This window comes from Callorhinus ursinus, unplaced genomic scaffold (genome assembly GCF_003265705.2).
Source record: "Callorhinus ursinus isolate GAN/ISIS: 27379988/994484 unplaced genomic scaffold, GSC_fseal_2.0 scaffold1, whole genome shotgun sequence".
Lineage (NCBI taxonomy): Eukaryota > Metazoa > Chordata > Mammalia > Carnivora > Otariidae > Callorhinus > Callorhinus ursinus.
Window position 1 is genome coordinate 130666120 of NW_027397063.1, and position 19410 is coordinate 130685529.

The 19410-nt window shown below is 42.8% G+C and overlaps 1 protein-coding gene across 6 annotated transcripts in view; it reads left to right on the forward strand.

Moving 5' to 3' along the window:
* The window catches only part of RARB (retinoic acid receptor beta), a 710885-nt gene that overhangs the window by 548864 nt on the left and 142611 nt on the right, over positions 1-19410 (forward strand). Inside the window, exon 1 of one of the 6 annotated variants that reach the window (XM_073900925.1) lies at positions 1487-1604. The exons of the other annotated variants lie outside the window; for them this stretch is intronic. The gene's annotated coding sequence lies outside the window, so the exon portion shown is untranslated. Of the gene's footprint in view, positions 1-1486; positions 1605-19410 lie in introns of those variants that run through there. 6 annotated transcript variants of the gene reach the window in all.

Below are 19410 nucleotides of genomic sequence, written 5' to 3' on the forward strand. Positions count from 1 at the left end.
TGAATTGCCTGTTATAAAAATTCAAAGTCAGGATTAGCCGGCTATAAGGGAATGTGGTATAAATAATACGATTTAAGACTGCCCCTGGAAGGTATCATAGTCACAAAGTTTCTATTCATATGCCTCCCGGATTATCTTGGTTTTAGGGCCGCTCCAGATGTTTTCAGCATTAATTGCTCAGTGGGCATAGGATAAATCCTAATATTTGTGGTCTAAATATAGTTACTTTCGGTGAAATCATGAGTGTGACAACTTCCCTGTCATCTCCTTGCTCAGCCCATCAAAAGAAAAAAGGAAAAAAAAATTTCTTTTTGAAATAGTATTTTGCCCATTAATGAGGAGAAATAACCTGTTTTAAAATCAAACAGTGATGTGTGATTAAGGAAGGAAGAAAAGTCCCCTTCTCAAAGCCCTGGGACCTGAATTTTAAGTATTACACAGTATCCAAATCCTCTCCTAGTGAGATATAAATTGGGGTCAAAGTGGCAAAATCAAAGATACTCTCTGAAAGAGAGACTAAATAAAGACTGACAGCCACCGTATGAATTGAATGGGGTTTTGAATAAATATTTCGATGAAAAGGCTCAATTGTTTTTCTAAAGTAGGACATAATTTTCTGCTTCTCGGCCACATGACCATGGTAACTAATACCAACAGAAAGAAGAAAGAAAAGGGACTTTTGCTTACACCCCCGAGTGCAGGTTAGGGTCCTTTGAAAACAAGTGGAAGATTCACAAAGTTTTCCTTCTCCGCAGAAAAAAAAAAAATACTAGAATTTTGTCAGTATGCTGATAACATGGTACTTTGGGTAGGGAAGTGTTGATGTGCAACCTAGAAGAAAAAAAAAAAACCCATGAGTTTAAATTTTATCACTATACAGTGTAGATTCCAAAAAATACAACAGGAGTAGACCTTTGTCCGCTTAAACTTAGGCTACGGAATTGATCCGGAAGCTCCAGTTAGAAGTTGATTTGCCAGCCCAAATGCAAAGCCTTTACTTTGAAATAGGCCTTTTAAAATTTTATTTATTTATTTATTTATACCTTATTAGATAAATGACCAGAATGGCCATTTCTGATAGGTTAACTGACCTGAATCAGAAGTTTTCTTCTCATTTTTGGAAGCCTGGCTCCAACCATATATAACCAGTCAGTATTGTCATGAACATTTCTTTAAAACATAAAAGTAAAAGAAAGTTCTTCTGGCTATCAGACGCTTGTAATTTACCTTCAACATGTTAAGCCCCTGAGATGTAATGAAAATCTTGAAATGAAAATGAATGAAAAGGGAAGAAAATCTTACCGTTTTCCCCTTGGTACATTCTACAAGCATCAATAAACTATGAGAAATGATAGAGATTGTAAATTCTGCTCTCAAGGAATTTCTAATCTTTAAAATCAGATTTTTTTCTTTTCCTTTTTCTTTTTACAAAAGGCTAGGAATTTTTAAATGGGAAAGTTACTCCCTAGGAGGAAAATGGAGATGTGAAACCAAGATGCAAAATAGACAAGTTTCTTCAAGTCACACAGGACTTATTAAACAATAAACGCTGTATTCATTTTAGGACATCTTAAAAAGAATCTTCTGTAGAGTTTGAGTTACATGTAAGTGCCAATAAATTTATCTTTAAATGACATTTTTATACTTTAAATGTTCTACTGTAGATTCAGTTAACTATCAATTAAATACATTCTTTCAGAAATGGGAGCTTTTGATGAAGGTTAATCAGAAAAATCTTGGCTAAAAACCTTTTCAAAAGATATTAATGTAGAATCTTGCCTTTCAAATTATTGGGTAGTTAGGGCAATCGTACATCTCTGATTTTCTAGAATAACCCACTTTCAGATATACTGCCACAATTCCCACATAAATCATGGAAATATGCCAGATATTTCAATATTACGACATTTCTGAGGCTGCCCCTTGAACCCAGGAGTGGCACAGAAAGTCTTTGTTTGGATTCTATGGTCAATATAGTTAGAGCGCTCGCAGCTTAATTTTTTCGTTATGTCTGAAGATCGCCTTGTGCTTCTGGGTCATTCTTCTGAACATGGATTCCTTTTGTGGCAAACTGTAGATCTGTAAATGGAAAGCATCCCTTGCAAAATGGATTTAAGTATTATGACTGTGGTTTTGATTCCAGCACATGTGTGTATTGGGAGTGGGGGAGGGGTAGACTTATTAAACTGAATCACTCTGAACAAATCTGTATCCGTTCTTGGCCAGCTTCATCTTAAAAAGTTGAAATGGGTGGTGATGGAGAATGGAGAGCGGAGTTAACTCAGGTTTCAGATTTATCAGTATCCTGTCTGTAAGTGGCTTGGCCTAAGTACCTCTTAAATAGGAGATGAGATAACCTTCCCCATCTGTAAGATCTAATAACACAACCTCATCAGTCAATATGTTGCCCTGATTTCTCTTTTCCTTTCTGGCTTCCTTACTTCATCTTTAAGAAGTATGATTCCCGCCTCATCCCACACCCCTAAACCCCTTTCCATGAATAACAAACAAAGTTGCAAAAGTTCTCTCCCCCTAGGAAGTAGTAAGGGTGAGTCTGCAGGTATTATATTATTTATCTTGAGCTTTCAGAGCTTCTTAGATGAGAATTCAAACAGGCAGTGGAACTGCTGACTTGCTTTTTCTCTGGACTTGCCGGGTGGGGAGCTGGAAGGGGGGCCATTCAGTAAGATAAGACTCTTGGTCCCCTGCATGATAAGGGGAGGGTAACAGGAACTGATGTCAGCCAGGCGACCCAGCCTGGCCAAGCATTTCCTCTCGTTAGGGCCTGTGGATTCCAGGAGTCTCCAGGCCTCCCCCACTGCTGATGAACTGAACCAGCTGGGGGTGGGGGGCACGAAGAAAGTGAATTTCAACAGGAGTGATAGTGGGTGACCGTGTCCCTCGTTCCCAAAAGATTTCTCTAAACAGAACAAAGAGCCACCTGGGTGGAAGGGAGTGCTTGTCCTAAAAGCTGATTCCAAGAATATAATTGCAATTTTATGTTGTCCTGGAATAGCTATTTGTTTCCCCGCTGTCCACAGTTTTCCTCTGATGTGTCTTGAGCCGGTCTATCCAGCAGTCACCAAATCCTATCACCCATGAGCCCCACCAGCTCTCCGTATAACAAAATGGGAGGGAATTCACATTGTCAGAGTTAATCCCTGGTACTCCTATTTACTTTTCTAAGTACCAAGTTCCCACCCCCATCCGCATCATATGACAGGGCTGCTAAAACCATTTCGTTTGCCACCAGCCCTGACAGCGCCCAGCTTTCCTCTCCCGTCTTCCTTTTTGTCTTAAACACAGATTATTTTTGCCTTCGCAAGTTTCTGCGATTTGAGGTCTGGAGGAGAAACTCGAATGAAAGAGCTTATGTTATTTTTTTCCAGTTCATAGGTTCCCGAGTCTACTCTTTTCTTAAAGATTGCTCTGTCGTTGTTGTTGTTGTTTGCAAGTTTAAGTACTGAATAAGGGGTGACTCTCCTAATTTGACTCAAACAGAGTGAAATGTTGGTTTTTGTTATTATTGATCAATTACTGCTCGCCACAGATTGCATTTTACCACGTCAGGAAAAACCAACTAGCTGATTCCAAAATACTCTGGTAGCAGTAACGCAGACAAGACCGGATAAGATGAGCACATCCGTTTAACTGGGAGAAGAAGATTTGGATCACATTTATCTCAATTTTTCTCTAATTTCCAGAGCAAATGAAGACCTCATCTACTAAATGCCTCCTCTCAAAAATATTAAAGCTTTCGGGGCTACGGTACCTATGTCTTGTTATCAAAGTCCATAATTATAAAAAGGCTGATGATCTGAAAGCTGTTTCAGCTTCAAAAAGATTTTTTTTAGGGTCTGGTCTATTGGAAAGCTTGGGGGTATAATTAACTAAAATGGAAATGGAGGCAAGCAAAATTTAGTTCCTGATGTTTTAATTTAGCTCAGTAGTGCCATGTGTTATTGAGGAGAATTCTTAAAGGCAAACATAATTATTTCATTATGGTCCTCAGAATGCTTTCATTGGCTTTAATGACAAGAAGCTGTATAAAAAGGCATACATTTTAATTAGCCCTTCTTATATTTACATCAGATAAATAACAAATAATTGATGAAAAACAAGTCTTTGGAATGGATGATTTCACATAGTGCGCTGGTTACAGTTTAATGATGAAACATTTCTCTGTTGCTTTGCATTTTAATTATCCAGACATTACAGTAGTGGTGCCATGGAGGTAAAATACCGTTGTTGCCATTTTATTACCAAAAAAAAAAAAAAAATCACAATTAATGCCTATGAATCAGAAGCTGAAAAAGGTAGCTAGAAGTGCATCTCAGAGGAAGTAAATTGCCAGTCCCATTAATTTTACTACGTTTGTTAGCGCTCGTTTTGATCACTTTTTGTCTTTTATGCTTTATCTTTTTGGATTAAGACTGTCAGGGGTTTCACATGCGTTTTTATGGCCACATCTTCTCCTAAATACTTTTCTTTCTCTCTCGCTGCCTGTTTGGAAGACTTGCCTGAAAGTCCCTGGCCAAATGTGTGCTGGAAATTCAGAGAGCCTTTTTCCATGTTGCAGGCTGCCTTACCTTTGATTTTATATGAAAACCCATTTCACATGATTCATCCGTTTTGGTGTACAGAACACTAATTGTTATTATTGATTTTAAATTCCGTGACCATTACAAGTAACCCAGATGACTGGCAGATAAAGGGTAATAATCCATGGAGTTCTGGAACTGTTTCATGTTTGTCTGGAGTACTTTATGTGATCAATATTAACTGCCCCATTGAAACTAACTGCTGTATCAAATAACAGTCAATCAAATGAATGTGCTTAGAGATTATTTATTGAAAGCTTTAATTGTTCACTGGGGCCCTGCTTATCAGAGGGAACAATAGGAATTAGAGATAGGATGAACAGGTTTGGATTTGCAGAGGAAGTTGGAGGATGCAGATGAACAGGGCCTCTTTCTGCTACTTGGGCCAGCGTTTCCAGAAACCCGTGTTGGGCTTCTAGAGGACAGAAGTTGCATGTACTCTTCTAACAAAGGTTATCCTATCACCTGTCTCTCTAGAGCTCTCTGGAGAAGGAGGTATAATGCTTTTCTCGCCAAGAGGCTGTGAAAAGCTGTCACTCTCTGCGAGTTTTAACGCTTCTCCTCTGCATGCCCACTCGCGTTGACTACCCTCCCGTGCATCTCTCCACCTGTATTCCCACTGCCTGCTGGTCTGAGGTAATGGGAGTAGCCTCACTTGACACAGGAAATGGGAACAATAAGGTCTACATTGCAGGATTTGCAGAAAGATCAGAGATCCTGTAAATGAGGATTCTTTTCTCACCCAGAAAACGTACAGAAGCCACCGAGGAGACAGACCTCCTTCTGTTCTGATTCCAGCATGACACCTGTGGCTCATGTGTCTTTGCTGTTAGGGAGCATACTGTTTCAGTTGGTATCTCTTGTCCTCAATGCGATGGTTCCCCTGTCTGTGGCTCATAAGCTAGGTCCCAGTCCTTCCCGTTTAGCATTGGCCCTGCGTCAGTGTCATCCATTTACCAAACCCCCAGATTTAGTACAAATGGTTGATTTTTACAGGTGAGCATTGTCACAACACAACTTCACCCAAAGATGTGTCAGGGGTGTGTAGTCCATTGTATCGCTCACTGATGGATTAGATCTTGCACTGTTACTCAAACACCTCTTGGGTGTCTGCCATGTTCCGGGCACTCTGGTATGTTCTGTTCTGTGGGCAACACCAAGATGATTCCTACCCTGTCCCTGCTCTCTCTGGACTCATAAGGTATGGGAGAAATTGTGTACTTGTGAGTCACTGTGACACACCCCCTTATAACACAAACACAAGTCTCTCCCTGGGACTTTGCACGTGACTTTGATTCTGGAAAGGACTAAAACCCACTGGAACCACAGCTGGTGCATCAGAGGAGGGATCAGGTGGGTGAAACATTTTTGTCACAGGAGCAGGCAGAGGTTTCCCCATTTGTAAGCCTCATAGGTAATTTCTAAAGGTGGTGTACGTGGGGGCATTTTTTTTAAGACTGTATTTATTTATTTGACAGAGACACAGCGAGAGAGGGAACACAAGCAGGGGGGAGTGGGAGAGGGAGAAGCAGGCCTCCCGCCGAGCGGGGAGCCCGATGTGGGGCTCGATCCCAGGACCTTGGGACCATGACCTGCTCCGAAGACTGATGCTTAACAACTGAGCCACCCAAGCGCCCGTACGTGGTGGCATTTTAAACTTCTCTTGAGCAGTGGAGTCAGTGCATCCCTTCTAAACTTGCTTCCTGAAGAATCTGCGTGGATATTTCTGGAGTGTTTGTTAAAGAATGTTCTTTTGGAGTGCGTCTCATTAGCTTTTAAAAAAAATCTCTTCTTTAGGATTGTTTCTATGACTTCTTGCTATGTGACAAGCCGCCCTCAAACTTAGTGGCCTAACAATTTATGATCTCGTTAGTCTGCGGATGGACTGGGCTCAGCTGGGCAGGTCTTCTGCTCCACGGGATGTCAGCTGAGGCTGCACGGGCTGCAGGTCCCGGAAGGCTCCCCGCCATGGCTGGCAGTGCACGCCGGTCGTTGGCGGAGAGCTCAGCTGGGGCCGTCAACTGGACGAGCTGCGTGTGGCCGCTGCTTCCCACAGCATGGCAGCAGGGCTCGAGCGAGAAGGAGGGAGCGGAAGCGCCCCGGCCTTCGAGGGATTGGGCTGTCGGTGTACTCTGTCGGTGAAGCAGTCCCGGGGGCCAGCCCAGATCCAAAACAGTCCGCCTGCCGATGCGGACTGACAAAGCGGGTGCAGCCATACCTAGCCCACCGTAACAGTCATCACATGCACGCCTTCTCAAAGAAAGAAATGATCGTCTTCTGACTACAGAAATTAAACTGAAGGACTGGGGTGGGCTGTGAGTTTGCTGTTTTTTGGCTAGTGACCTATTTTTATAATTCTACTCTAATGACTGTGGGTACGTTATCATCAGTTAATCCTGGGTGGAAGGTGCTAGTCTCCCCATTTTACAGGCGGGGGGGGGGGACAGTTGTGTCTCAGATGAGGTGCGGAGCCTGGCTAAAGGCACAGGGCCCGCGAGTCGCCGAGCTGGGGCTGAAACCCCCGGGAGGGTCTTTTCTCCATCCTCCGGGCGGAGTCCCTCACTGCCAGTTTAAGTCTGTCCTCTCCGTCAGCTGCGGGAAGAATTCCTGGGAAATGTCTTATGCCCTAATAATGCCGAGAAAGGACCAGGGCATGTGTTGGTTTGGGGGAAACGTGCAAAAGAGAGAAGTAAGGAACTGAAACTCACATGAGTCCCTCTGACAACATTATTTCCCAAATAGAAGCCACAGCCTTTTAAGTTGTGGAAGAAACCATGAGGCTGTTTTATCCTCTTCTGTCCTTGTTTCCCATCCTGTTCGTGGCTGAAGTCTGCATGGGACTCATCCCTCCACGGTTCGCAGGAGTCGGGGTCAAGACGCGTATTGTATTTACGGAAGAATCACCGGAAGGTGGGAGACGAGGAATAAGGGTTCTCGTGTTATTCCGTGTGGAGAGGGCTACTAACCATTCCTATGATGGTACCTCCTAGTGAAGCATCCCTATTGCACCTTCCGAAACTTTAAAGAAGGCGGTAGGGGAGAAAGCGTCCTAAGAGACCATGAAGTTACATTGCCGTTTTGGGATTTGCCACCTGTTTTAAGTATCTCTTTTCTTTAGAGGGTCCCAAACCTAACAAAACTATTACTGCTTAATGAAATTTGCGTAAATAATTATGATTATCGGTCTCTCCCATAATGCTCTTATTTTTCAGTGATTTCAAATAGATTTGAAATGCAGGATCGTTTTGGATTTTTTATATGCCATGTTTTACCTGCAGTTTTGTTTGCTTGTTTGAAATCATTGCTGAATTATCTATGTTGGGAAAGAGAGACAGATGGATGCAATGAGGTGACTTACTAGAGGTCATATAGTAGGTTCTGAATGGAAGTCGATCTAAATCTGTAAGATGCTGCCATGTGTTACAGGGGTACAGCACAGGTCCTGTGCCCATGGGCCACTGTGTGATACAGTGCAGGTGGGCATTCTTCATGCACTGCCTCTGCTGTGGGAGCTAGAGCTCCAGGTTCCCTCAGTTGTTCCCATCTGTAAAATGGGCCCATGACGCTTACCTTGCAAGCTTGCCATAGACTTAAATAAGAGTGTATTTAAAGACCCTGATATGTGTAGTACTCAGTAAATGGACTTCTTCCCCCATATTTTATTCTAAAAATATTTTTGAAATATTTTCAGAAAAGCTGAAAAATTTTACAGTAAATACCTGGATACTCACCATCATATGTACCATTAAAGTTACCAGATTTGTTTTCTGTGTTTCTACCCATTTCTCCTCTTGGTGTTTGTGTTTCTGTTTTGTAATATTGACTGGGTTCCCTTTCTAACCTGGGAAGTTTTTGAGGTCCAGTACTGTGCCCTTCTGTTTTCCAGTCCTAGGATAGTACTTAGTACCTGGTCAGTACTGAATTAACTATGGTTAAGCCTGGATATGTTCAAGCACAGCACCACTCGGTAGACTAGTTATCAGCGCTGTCCAATAGAACTTCCTATAGTGATGGAAATGATCTATAATGCTGCGTTGTCCATTATGTAGCCGCTCGCCCTGCGTTGCACTGGAAATGTGGCTGATATGTTTGAGGAACTGAGTTTTTTTATTTCATTTTAATCTATTAAGTTTCCAGTAGCTGCATGTGGCTGGTGGCTACTGTATTGAACAACGCAGCTCTCCATACTCCAGCTATTAATATTTTTTCAATGTTTGTTCCTTCTCTTGATTTCCCTTTCCCTTTAGCCATTCTTCTTTCCTATGGCTATTAAGGAGCTCTAATTATCTCTTTATGTAGATGGTGAATAGACTGCAGGGGAGGATGTAAACAGAGTAAGTAGGGTGGTGATTTCAGTCATTGTTTAACTTGTTTTCCTTCTGGGTGGAACTGATTTTCTTGGGGCCTGGCAAACGTGTAGCAACACTTACCTGACTAACACTTTACAGACCTAAACCAAGATTTTCCCAGAATCCCAGTGGCCTGGATTTCAGTTCTCTTTCTTGTAGCAGTCATATCAGGGTGGCATCAGATTTCATTCCTGGGCTCCCTGCCCTCTTGGCTTTCCAATGGACACACAGTATCGTCCAACATTTTCAAGCTACATTCAACTCCATTGAAATATCTTCAACTTCAGGGAGGCAGAGAAGAACAGGCCACACTCTAGGGAGGGCTCACTGTGTTCTAGAAAACACCATGCTGTCTCTCCCACAGGCTCCTTCTCCTGCTTGTGTATGTGTGCTCTGCTTTGTAACCCAGTGCCCGGCACACAGTAGGTGCTCAGGAAATACGCTGAGAATAGTTCAGTAATAACGAACTTAAAATTCAGAACGTTTCAAGTGGTCTCTGATTTATTTGTATGTTTTTGGGTCACTCCGAACACCTGAAGGAAACTTGGAGGGAGCTGTCAAAACTTGGGAAGTTCGAGTTGGCTGTTATGGCAAGCCTTTATCAATGCGTTAGCCAGAACACTGGCCTGAATGGATATGGGATGTTTTCTTGGACTTCTGGCACGTGTTTTGATATCCTAGGAATGGATTTTCTGATGATCCTCCTGTTGCCCAGGTCATGGTCACTCCTCCTCCCTTTTTTATTGTCCATCCCAAGAAATGATGTAAAGAAGGTAAATAGAAATAAGACCAAATCAACGATCAAGAGAAACTTTTGAACAAGGTTTGTTCCTCTGACCTGGGCCCCGAATGATTTCAAGTTGTGATTGATTTTCATTAGAATGCAAAACCACCATCATCATTAATATTTATTAAGTGCATATTATCTGCCAAGTGCACAGAATGAATTATGTCATCTGGGGAAGGCCCTGTTATATTGCCCTATTATACATATGAGAGTTCCCAGGCACGGGCACATTGTGGTATCCAATTCAGGTCTCCCAAGTAGGAGCAAGCAGTTGGAAGTTCCCATCCCAGCTTTGCATAATGTGGGTTGCCATCCTTCTGCCAACCACGCAAAGTAAACTCCTATCTGCTTTGTTGGGAGGGAGAAATAAGAAAGTTGGAAGCCTCAGAACCCATAGAATAATAAAAGGGTTTCCAAGTGAAAGCTGGAAACAATACATTTTTAACAAAATGGGCAGTTACTCTAATTGCTATGCCCTACTGTTCAATTCCTTTTTATGTCCTAATTCATTAAATTATGTGCACACACAGGCTTATTATTTACAGATGTATGCGCTTTTAACTGGCTCATATGAAACAGATGTTTCACGAAAGGTAACAGAAAGCAAGTGATCTAAACCCTCCTTTAGTGGGTATCAAGTGAGTATTATAGCCCATTACCTGCAGGTCTTTTGCTATTATTTTGAACTGCAATGTCCAGTGTGGGGAGAAGAATTCAATCTGTCCCCTGGAGGAACAAATAAAAATGCAGTGACCCTATAAGCAGACATCTGCATCTCAAAATAAAAGAGGGTATGTGCAGGTGATAGGCAGGTGGTGGTCACATGTGGGCTCAGGTGCATATGAATGAGTTTTATAAGCAATTTGAGAAAAAAAAAGACCCATTGCATTACAGTCAACTTAAAAAAATTTTTTTAAGAGCCTTATTCTATGATTTTTTAATCATTACTGTCTTGGAATTTATAGCTGAGCAATTATCATGCTCCTTTTCATGCAGAATTTCTTAATAATTTTTTAGATGGAATTATCCCAGTTGCTCTTGGACTTGACAAGAATGCTTGCAACGTGTACGATACATGAGATGTGAAAATATTGTCTATCAGATTCTAAAAGAGTTGGAGTGAGCCCTTTCTAGAGGTTCTTTATGGCTCCACCAAAATAATATTTAATAATTATAGAATTATTTCAGTTATTGCTGTGTAACAGACCGACTCAATACCTAGTGGCTTAAAACTATTATTAAGTTTCGAGGTTCCGTCTCGCTTGGGCTCTTTCATGTGGCTGCAGTTGGAAGTGACTGGGGCTGGACTCACCTTTGGGTTTGACGTTCAAGAAGACTTGTCACGTGTCCAATTCCCCAGTTGAGATTTACTGGAACAGCTGGAGGCTGCCATAGCATCTTTCTCTCCACATGGCCTCCTCTTAGGACACGGGCTTCCTTATGGCATGGTGGTCACAGAGCTCTGTACGTGGCTTCCCCTAGAATAAGACTTCCCGGAAACCCAGTTGGAAGCTGCAAGGCTTCTTATGATCGAGCCTCATGTGTCACACAACATTACTCTTGCCACATTCTGTTGATCAGCTGGAAATCACAGTAGCAGCTCAGATTCAAGAGGAAGGGCCTTACACATTGGCATGGGTTCCTGGAGGTGTGGTTCATTGACCAGACCATCTGTGGAGACCACTTTAGCATACAAATAGCTGTAAAAATAAATGTATACCTCTTTGTTAATGCAAGGTAACACTGTCTGATTAAAAATAAGCATGACCAGTTCACATCGCAGTAAAATGGATGGCATATATCAGTGGACAAGCCTTTCAATACCTCCTCAGAATATTGGGGAGCAATAATAGTCATCCCTCAGAGTTCACAGTGAGATTTATTGTTTATGATTTGTCTGCTCTCTAAACAAACAAAAAAAATCAGAGCAAAAAGATGGCTGAAAAATATGTTGTTTTGCACGTTGAAAGCTGGCAACCATCACAACTGAAATATAAAATGGGACATGAAATATTAAGTGGAATATTAGGTTTATTACATATATGACCATGAGAGTGCATTTTATTTTGTCTTATGGAGCTCTAAAAAAATCCATGTAATGGATTAAAGGTATTAAAACTCCCATATTCTGCCTGGCTCTAGGCCAGGGAACAAGGCACGATAAATAATCCCAATAGACAGAATATGTAGGAAGGAATTTTAAAATGTATTTATGATAGACATATTGACCTCCCTAACTAATAAAAATGTGTACACGAGGTTAGTTTTGAAGGAAATGTGCAGACCTTACACATTTATAGTGCATATAAGTACTATATGCACTATAGTGTTAGCGTCCTTAAAATATTTCCCACATCTTTGTGACATATGGCTGTCATACTCTATCTTTACCCTGGGAGCAAAGAAAAGCATGGATTTTATAGGAACATGTCCAGTTACTATAAGAAGGGATAGTTTTAATTTCCTTTATCTTAAAGCAGGGGTCAGGAAACTAAGCCAAATCTGGCTTGTAGTATGTTTTTATAAATAATGTTTTATTGGAACATGCCACGCCTGTTCATTTATGTCTTGTCTAGCACTGCTTTCTTCCTCCAGTGGCAGAGTTGTCTCTCTGTGACAGAGACCATATGGCCCACATGAAAATATTTACTACCTGGCCCTTAACGGAGAAAGTTTGCTGACCTCGTCCTAAGGCACTAACAAATTAATAAGATGCCTTAGAATAGAAATGAGTGCTTTAGTTTCTGGTTGATAATAAGCCTGTATGGGGATTCAGGAAGGCCGTTCTAGATCAAGCCATTTCCTGTGTGACCTTCACCAAGTCTTGTAGTTTCTCTGTGCTTCAGTTTCCTCCTGTGAATAAGGGAGATTGGAAAACTGATAATGATGAGACGCCTGGGTGGCTCAGTCGGTTAAGCGTCTGCCTTTGGTTCAGATCATGATCCCAGGATCTTGGGATCGAGTCCCGCATTGGGCTCCCTGCTCAGCGGGGGGGTCAGCTTCTCCCTCTGCCTGCCATTCCCCCTGTTTATGCTCTCTCTCTCTGACAAATAAATCAAATATTAAAAAAAATAAAAAACTGATAATGATAATAATCCCTGCTCTTCCTCACACTCTTGTCATAGGCGAGCAAATTGGGTGATGTGAGAGCAAACACATCTCGAGTCTTCTGCCGCCAGGTACTATGTGCTGTTGGTAGATCCCACTGAACTGGCCACAACATCATCATTTATAGGATATCACATAAGAGAATTTCTATGCAGATTTTATTCTTTCACTTACTTTGGTTTTCAACTACTATGAACTGAGTCCCTCTTGTGTACTGGGCGCTCTTTTAAGCACTGAGTAGTGCCTCAGGAGGTGTTCAAAGAAGCTGTTTCTGAGGGTGCTGTGTGCACAGAATGGGGGCGGACGAGGAAAGCCCATGAAGAGAGGTCTGTAGTAGCTCTTTGGCCTAGTGCCTGAGTGGCTGGGAAGGAAGGGACTGTTGAGAGAGATCATAAGGAGGCAAAGCTGACACATAGTGCTTTTACTTGTGTTAGCTTGTAAAGAATCTTCTGTAAGGACGGCAGCTATTTGGGGAAGGAAAATGGAAGGGAGGGTCAGCAAATCAAGACATGAGTCTAAAGTGTAGGAGAAAGATGGGAAGGGTGGGGTGCTTGGCCGGCTCAGTCAGTGGAGCGTGCAACTCTTGATCTCGGGGGTGTGAGTTCGAGCCCCACGTTGGGTGTAGAGAGGACTTAAAGATAAAATCTTAAAAAAAAAAAAAAAGAAAGATCGGAAGGTTAATAACACTGAGATTCAGCAGCACAAGTGTGATCCTCGATATCTTAATGATGGTAACTTGTGTGACACTGCTATGTGACAGGCATTGTGCTCTTGCTTGTCATCATGTCACTTTACAGTGATTTATCATTTAATGCTCACAATGACCCAATGAGGGACACACTCTCATTTTATACAAGGAAAAATTGAAGCTCAGAGAAGTTAAGTAACTTGCTCACAGTCACATAGTAAGTAGCAGAATTAGGATTTGAGCCCAGACTGGTGGACTTCAGAATTCACAACTTCGAACCACATGCCTCCACTTATCTGTAAAGATGGGAAGTTCCCTGAAGGAAGGAATATCCAAAAAGAGCTTGGGGACTGACTGCTCCCAGTTGGAAGATTGGTGATCGTTATTTTTTCAAGTCTTCTTTAGCAATGTCTTTCTTAAGAACTACAATTAAAACACTTTGAAACTATCGTTCTTCTCCAGAAATACTGAAATATAGCTGTTATGAAAGAAAAACACGACAGTGATAGCATTTCCATAAACTTCATTCCATACGGAAACTTCAGAATCTTGTCAATGTCCCCAAGTGCATCGTGTTGCGCTGATGTGTTACGCTCTCATCTCCAGCACTAACAAAATCTGCTTCTTAGTCAACTAGAAGGTGCAGGGAGGATGTCCACTATCCGCCTGCTTCTAGCCACTCTCCCACCGACCCTGGTCTTCTTGGGAAGAGAGTAATGCAGCCCCTCATTTGGAGCTTTCCAAATCTATAGACAGTGACCCAGGAGCCATGGCACAGCTTTCGAATTCTGGATGTTGCTTTCATTCTTGCCAGTTAAGCTTTGGTTAAAGGAGTATATATGGTGCACTGGCAAAAGAGGGAAAACCAGCTTAGGGGTGGGGCTTCCAGAGCTGCCCCCCTGTCCCCCACCTCTAGCCCCAAAAGCTGGCAGCTGTGCAGGCCACATTTGGCCCGAGTTACTGCCCTAACAGTGTGTAGTCACACACCCTTGGAGCACTGCCAAAGGCCTCTGGAACCTCAGTCCTAGCTGCTGCCGTTCTGCCTGCTGGGGGTTGGTTTCTCGGTAGGGCAGGGAAGATGTGGGAGGGGTTTGTGGGTGTGAGTGGGTGTGTATGCGCCTTCTCATTCCTGTGTTTGCTTCTGGGGGACTTTCCTACTTTATTGCTCTGACTGGAAAGAAAGGAGGGCATTATTTCTGGATGCTTAGTTTCTTTCTTTTTTACTTTTCCAGTTGTACTTTTGGTCCTTATGCTGGAGTAACTGTGTGTGTGTGTGTGTGTGTGTGTGTCTTAGATATAGTCTATATATTCTCAAACTTGCTGGCAGGGACTATGCCATCCTCTTGCCCAAGAAGTTCTGTGTGGTCCTGAGGATGTCATTGTCTTCTGCCAACAACCGGGGCACTCTCCTTCTCATGAACCTCAGACCATTTGTGTTGCCATCCCTGCCCATCGCATCCCATCTGTATGGCCTTGAACAGTTACATAATCACTGTGCCCCCAGTCTCTTGCCTGTAAGGACAAAATACGACGTCTACCTATCTCCGAGGGTCATTATGGGGATCAAATGGATTAATATATGGAACGTGCTTAGAACAGAATGGGGGCGGTGGCTAGCCCACGGTACATGCTCCACAAAGGTTAGCTATTAATATTGTACTGTTATTATTTGACTAGACTCTAGAGATTGTTCCTGTCATGTTCTCAGGTAACAATATTAGTCATATTAAGATAGGACTTACCCACCTTTCCCCAAATACTCTAATAATGAAGTGGTAGCTATTATTTTAATGTATTTTTATGGAGTTCATGAAGTATCAACCCTGCCATGTAGTAAGTATGCTTGCCGTCTCCACTTTTTATATTAGGGAAGCAGAGGCTCTGGAAGCTAAAGTGACTGCTGGTATGTGGCAGAGTTAGGAACCTAGTTTACACCTTCGGTCGGCTAGGTTGCCAGGCCCACCTCTCTGGCGCCGCAGGAAATCATCTTATCTGCTGTCCCACTGCTTTGTCCTGAAGTTTCCCCACAAATAGCATTCTTACCCTGGATCAGCGTTTTCAACCTCAGCGCTATTTATAATCTGGGCCAGATAATTCATTTGGGGGGAAGGGAGGAGCAGGGCTGTCTTGTGCATTGTGGGATGTTTAGAAGCATCCCTGCCCTCTGCCCACTAAATTCCAGTAGCAGTCCCCAATTATGACAGCCACAATGTCTGCAGACATTGCAAAATGTCCCTTGGCGGGGGGAGCAAAAATCAGTGCTGGTTAAGAACCGCTCGCCTAGATTAAGGAAGATAGAGGGAAATGTTGGAGGGAGGGTGGTGGAGGTAAGGGTTGGCTATCACTAAGCACTTACTGTGTGCCAGGGAAGTTGCAAATATTGTCTCCATTTCACCAACAGGTATTTTTTTAAGATTATCTGCATTTTCCTGAAAGAGACACTAGGGCTGACAGAAGTAAAGAAAACTGGCCATTAAATTAGTAAGTGGCACAAGAGAGATCCAAATCCAGGTTCATCTGGCAGGAAAGCCCACGCCCTTCCCATCACTTCCTACATATGGTTTTCTGCAGGCTTGTGGTGTTTTAGTTCTTTTTAGGAACCAAGAAAACCCACACAGTGAGGATTAAATGGGTTTCAGAGTTATTTTGACGCCTCTCCTGAGTGTATACCTATAAAATAAAACAAAACCAAAAAACTTCTTTGCAGCTGTCTTATAACCAAGTAAGCAGAGCATCATTTTGTTGAGAAAGGTAGTTTGGGCTCAATTTTGGTGTCAGCACACTTGAACTTTCTCAGCTCTTGGAATATAGCAAGGATCCCCATGTGACAAAGCCTAATTTCATTGTTCTCTTCTTTAATACAGTATTCCAACAAGTGTCCCCTCATAACTTTTCTGTTAGGCTGGTGTCACCATGGGTTTTACTAGATATTAGCTGTACCTAAGCAAAGAATTGTGTATCTGAGATGCTATATATTTTAGTGCTCTAGTTTTAATCAACTTTATGTGAAGGAAATTTGAACAGATAATAGAATGTCATTTATTAGAGCAATAATTGCTTTTTTAGAAATTATGGGAATCCTGATTAGAAGGGGAATATTGAACTGAATCATTTGGTGTTGAGATAAACTCTTCAGGGGGACCTTAATATTGTGACGCCATTAGCTTCATCTATACGTGACTCCCGAGACCGGTTCCCCCATTTACTCAGTTAATTCAGCGCTCCATTTCTGATGCCTCTCAGTTCACATCATTAATAAGTAGTTAGATGTGTCGGCCTGTTAAGTGATTTTAAGGGAGAATTTATTTGAATCCTGTCATAAGCTATCTTAGCATGTCCTAGAAAATAGCGATATAAAGCATCGTCTGTTAAAAACGTCACCCCAAACAAGCTGTGAGATAATTTTCGACTATGTTCCTTGAAGCAAGAAAGCATATTATCAAAATGAAATGTAGGTGTTGAACGTGTCATGGTCCCTTATGAAAATATGACAGCACTTCCCATGGTCAAAGTCAGTCCCAGGAATAATGTCTACTGCTGGCCCTGAGCCCAGGCAGGTGAGGCTATAATACAGCGTGATTAGTGGATGCCGAGCCATGCTCTCTCTTTTTAAAGCCCGAACTATCTTGTCGAATTCAACCATGTCTGGAATCAGATCAGTGTTTGGAAAATTATAACCGTGAATTAAAAGAAAGGGAGGTTCACCATCCTGCTTTTCTCAAATTGGAGTAAATAGGCCTGACCAGACCAGACCAGACCCAGTGGCGTTTCTAGCAAAGAAAATAAATGAAGGAGTAGGGAAAAGGGAAGGCAAAAAGCTGTGGGTTTTTGTGAAATAATAGCAATGTCTGTGAAGCCATTTTAGTCTCTTTTGTAAAGGCTGAGAGTGGTGTTGTTTTTAAATTCCCCATTCTAAGGGCGCAGAGTCCTGGTCCTTCCCCTCCCCCTGGTTTTGGGGAGGAGTTAAATGAGTTAATCCGAACTAAGCGAGGAGCACAGCCCTCAGCACCTAGTAAGTGCTCAGTAAATAGCAGATACTATTAGTTCAGGCTCTTCCTGTGCAACTTTGAACCCGCTGCCAACTACAATCCACTGCCAGAATTTCGTGGGAGAGAACGAAGGCTTCTGGCTTCTGGTGAGCATAAACACACACACAGCCTGAAGTTCTCAATGTATTAAGTACTTAACAAGGTGGAGTATTTATTAAGGACCTGTGCAAAGGGGAAGCTGACAGAGTTCCCACGCCGAACTGACTCAGCAAACTGTTTGGGATTTTTCAGGAGGTTAGGGCAGTAACAAGACATTTTTATGTTATGGTATCTCAAATGTTGCTAACGTGCATAGGAATTATGGGGGGGGGGCTTGTTTTGATTCGGGAGGCCTATCGCGGGTGGAGCTGGGAGTCTTTTAACCAGTTCCCAGGTGATGCTGATGCTGCTGGTCCAGGGACCAAACTTTGCAAAGCAAGGCTTTCTTTAAGGACTGCGAAATCAAAGCCTTCCCCCGGTCCCTGCTTTTGTCCCCTGCCTGTGTTCAGCACCTGTTGCATGTGTGGTCAGAATAGCAGGGATTCTCATAACCCAGCTCCAGCCCTCGGCCAGGATCCCGGGTGACCCGGGCAAACACACACTCCTTCAGGGTCACGGGCAGGTTACTGAGTCAAGACTGCCAGAGCCCCGCGTTGATGTTTTCCTTCTCCCCCCTCCCCCCACCCCCTCCCTTCCTTGCCTGCCCCAAACCCCGGACTAATCTTGGAGCTGCTTAATAATAACAAAGCCAGCAGCAGAGTGAGGCGAGACAGTTTCAGAGTGAAGGTTCTGTTTGGCAATTACCTAACTTCACAATGCGATTTACAGATTTGCAAATTCCATGTGTGTGGAAACAAACCGCTTCTCCTGAAAGATGATTAAAAGCTGACCTCCGCCCCCCCCCCCCGCCACCCCGCCATGAGGCGACAGGAAAATTAAATGAGCGACAGTTTGGAGGGGTTTTTTTTTCCTCCCCCATTCTAACGTTTCGAGGCATGTGAATTATATTTTAATAAAAAGTCTACACCCGCGCTCGCACGCGCATGCGCACACGCAGGGAGCGGAGAATCTGGTTCTAATTACTTGTACTTTAGTTGAACTTTGGCGTTTCCTTTGACTTTCTCCCTAATGTATGTGAGCTGTGGGCCTTGCAATCCTGCAGTGAGTCCACAGAAAAAGGGGGGAAAATCCAGACCGGCTCTCTTTGGTGCCAACAAAAATGAAGCCCCACTGAATGTTTTGACCAAATGCAACACTTTGCTCTTCTCCCTTAATTAGCTGAAATTACTCCCTCCCACCGGGTCCCGGAGCTCTGGGCTCAAAATTCCCCTGGGGCCATGCAGGAAATGCCTTTTGCTTTACAACTCCTTTTTCTTTTAAGGCTCAGCTGCCCAGAGAATGCATTAAAATACTGTCTTAATCATCGAAGGTTCTAGTAAAAAGGCAGGGCTTTCATAACGTTTGATGCCTGCCTGCCGCTAATCAGGCCCCAACATAAAATCCCGAAATCTGTCAACATGGTTTAGGCAGCATTAAATTAGTTCTCACAAAGAAAAAAAAATAGTATACTGGGCTCTCTCTTAAAAATGTTATCTGCTACTTAATCTAACCTTTAGAAAAATGCCAAGCATGTTAGGAATCGTGAAGGGAGCTATTGTTGGAGACTTTCCGTGTGTTTAAATGACACTCAGGTGTGTTGTAACAACAAGGACATTTATACTGTGTTTTCTCAGGTGAGTTAAGTTCGTGAGTGCCAAGTCTCCTTAAAGAGGCAATGGCGTTAATGCTTGCTTGCTTTTTTGTTTGTTTTCTTTCTTTTTTGTTTGTTTTCTTTTATTTGGGGGATGAA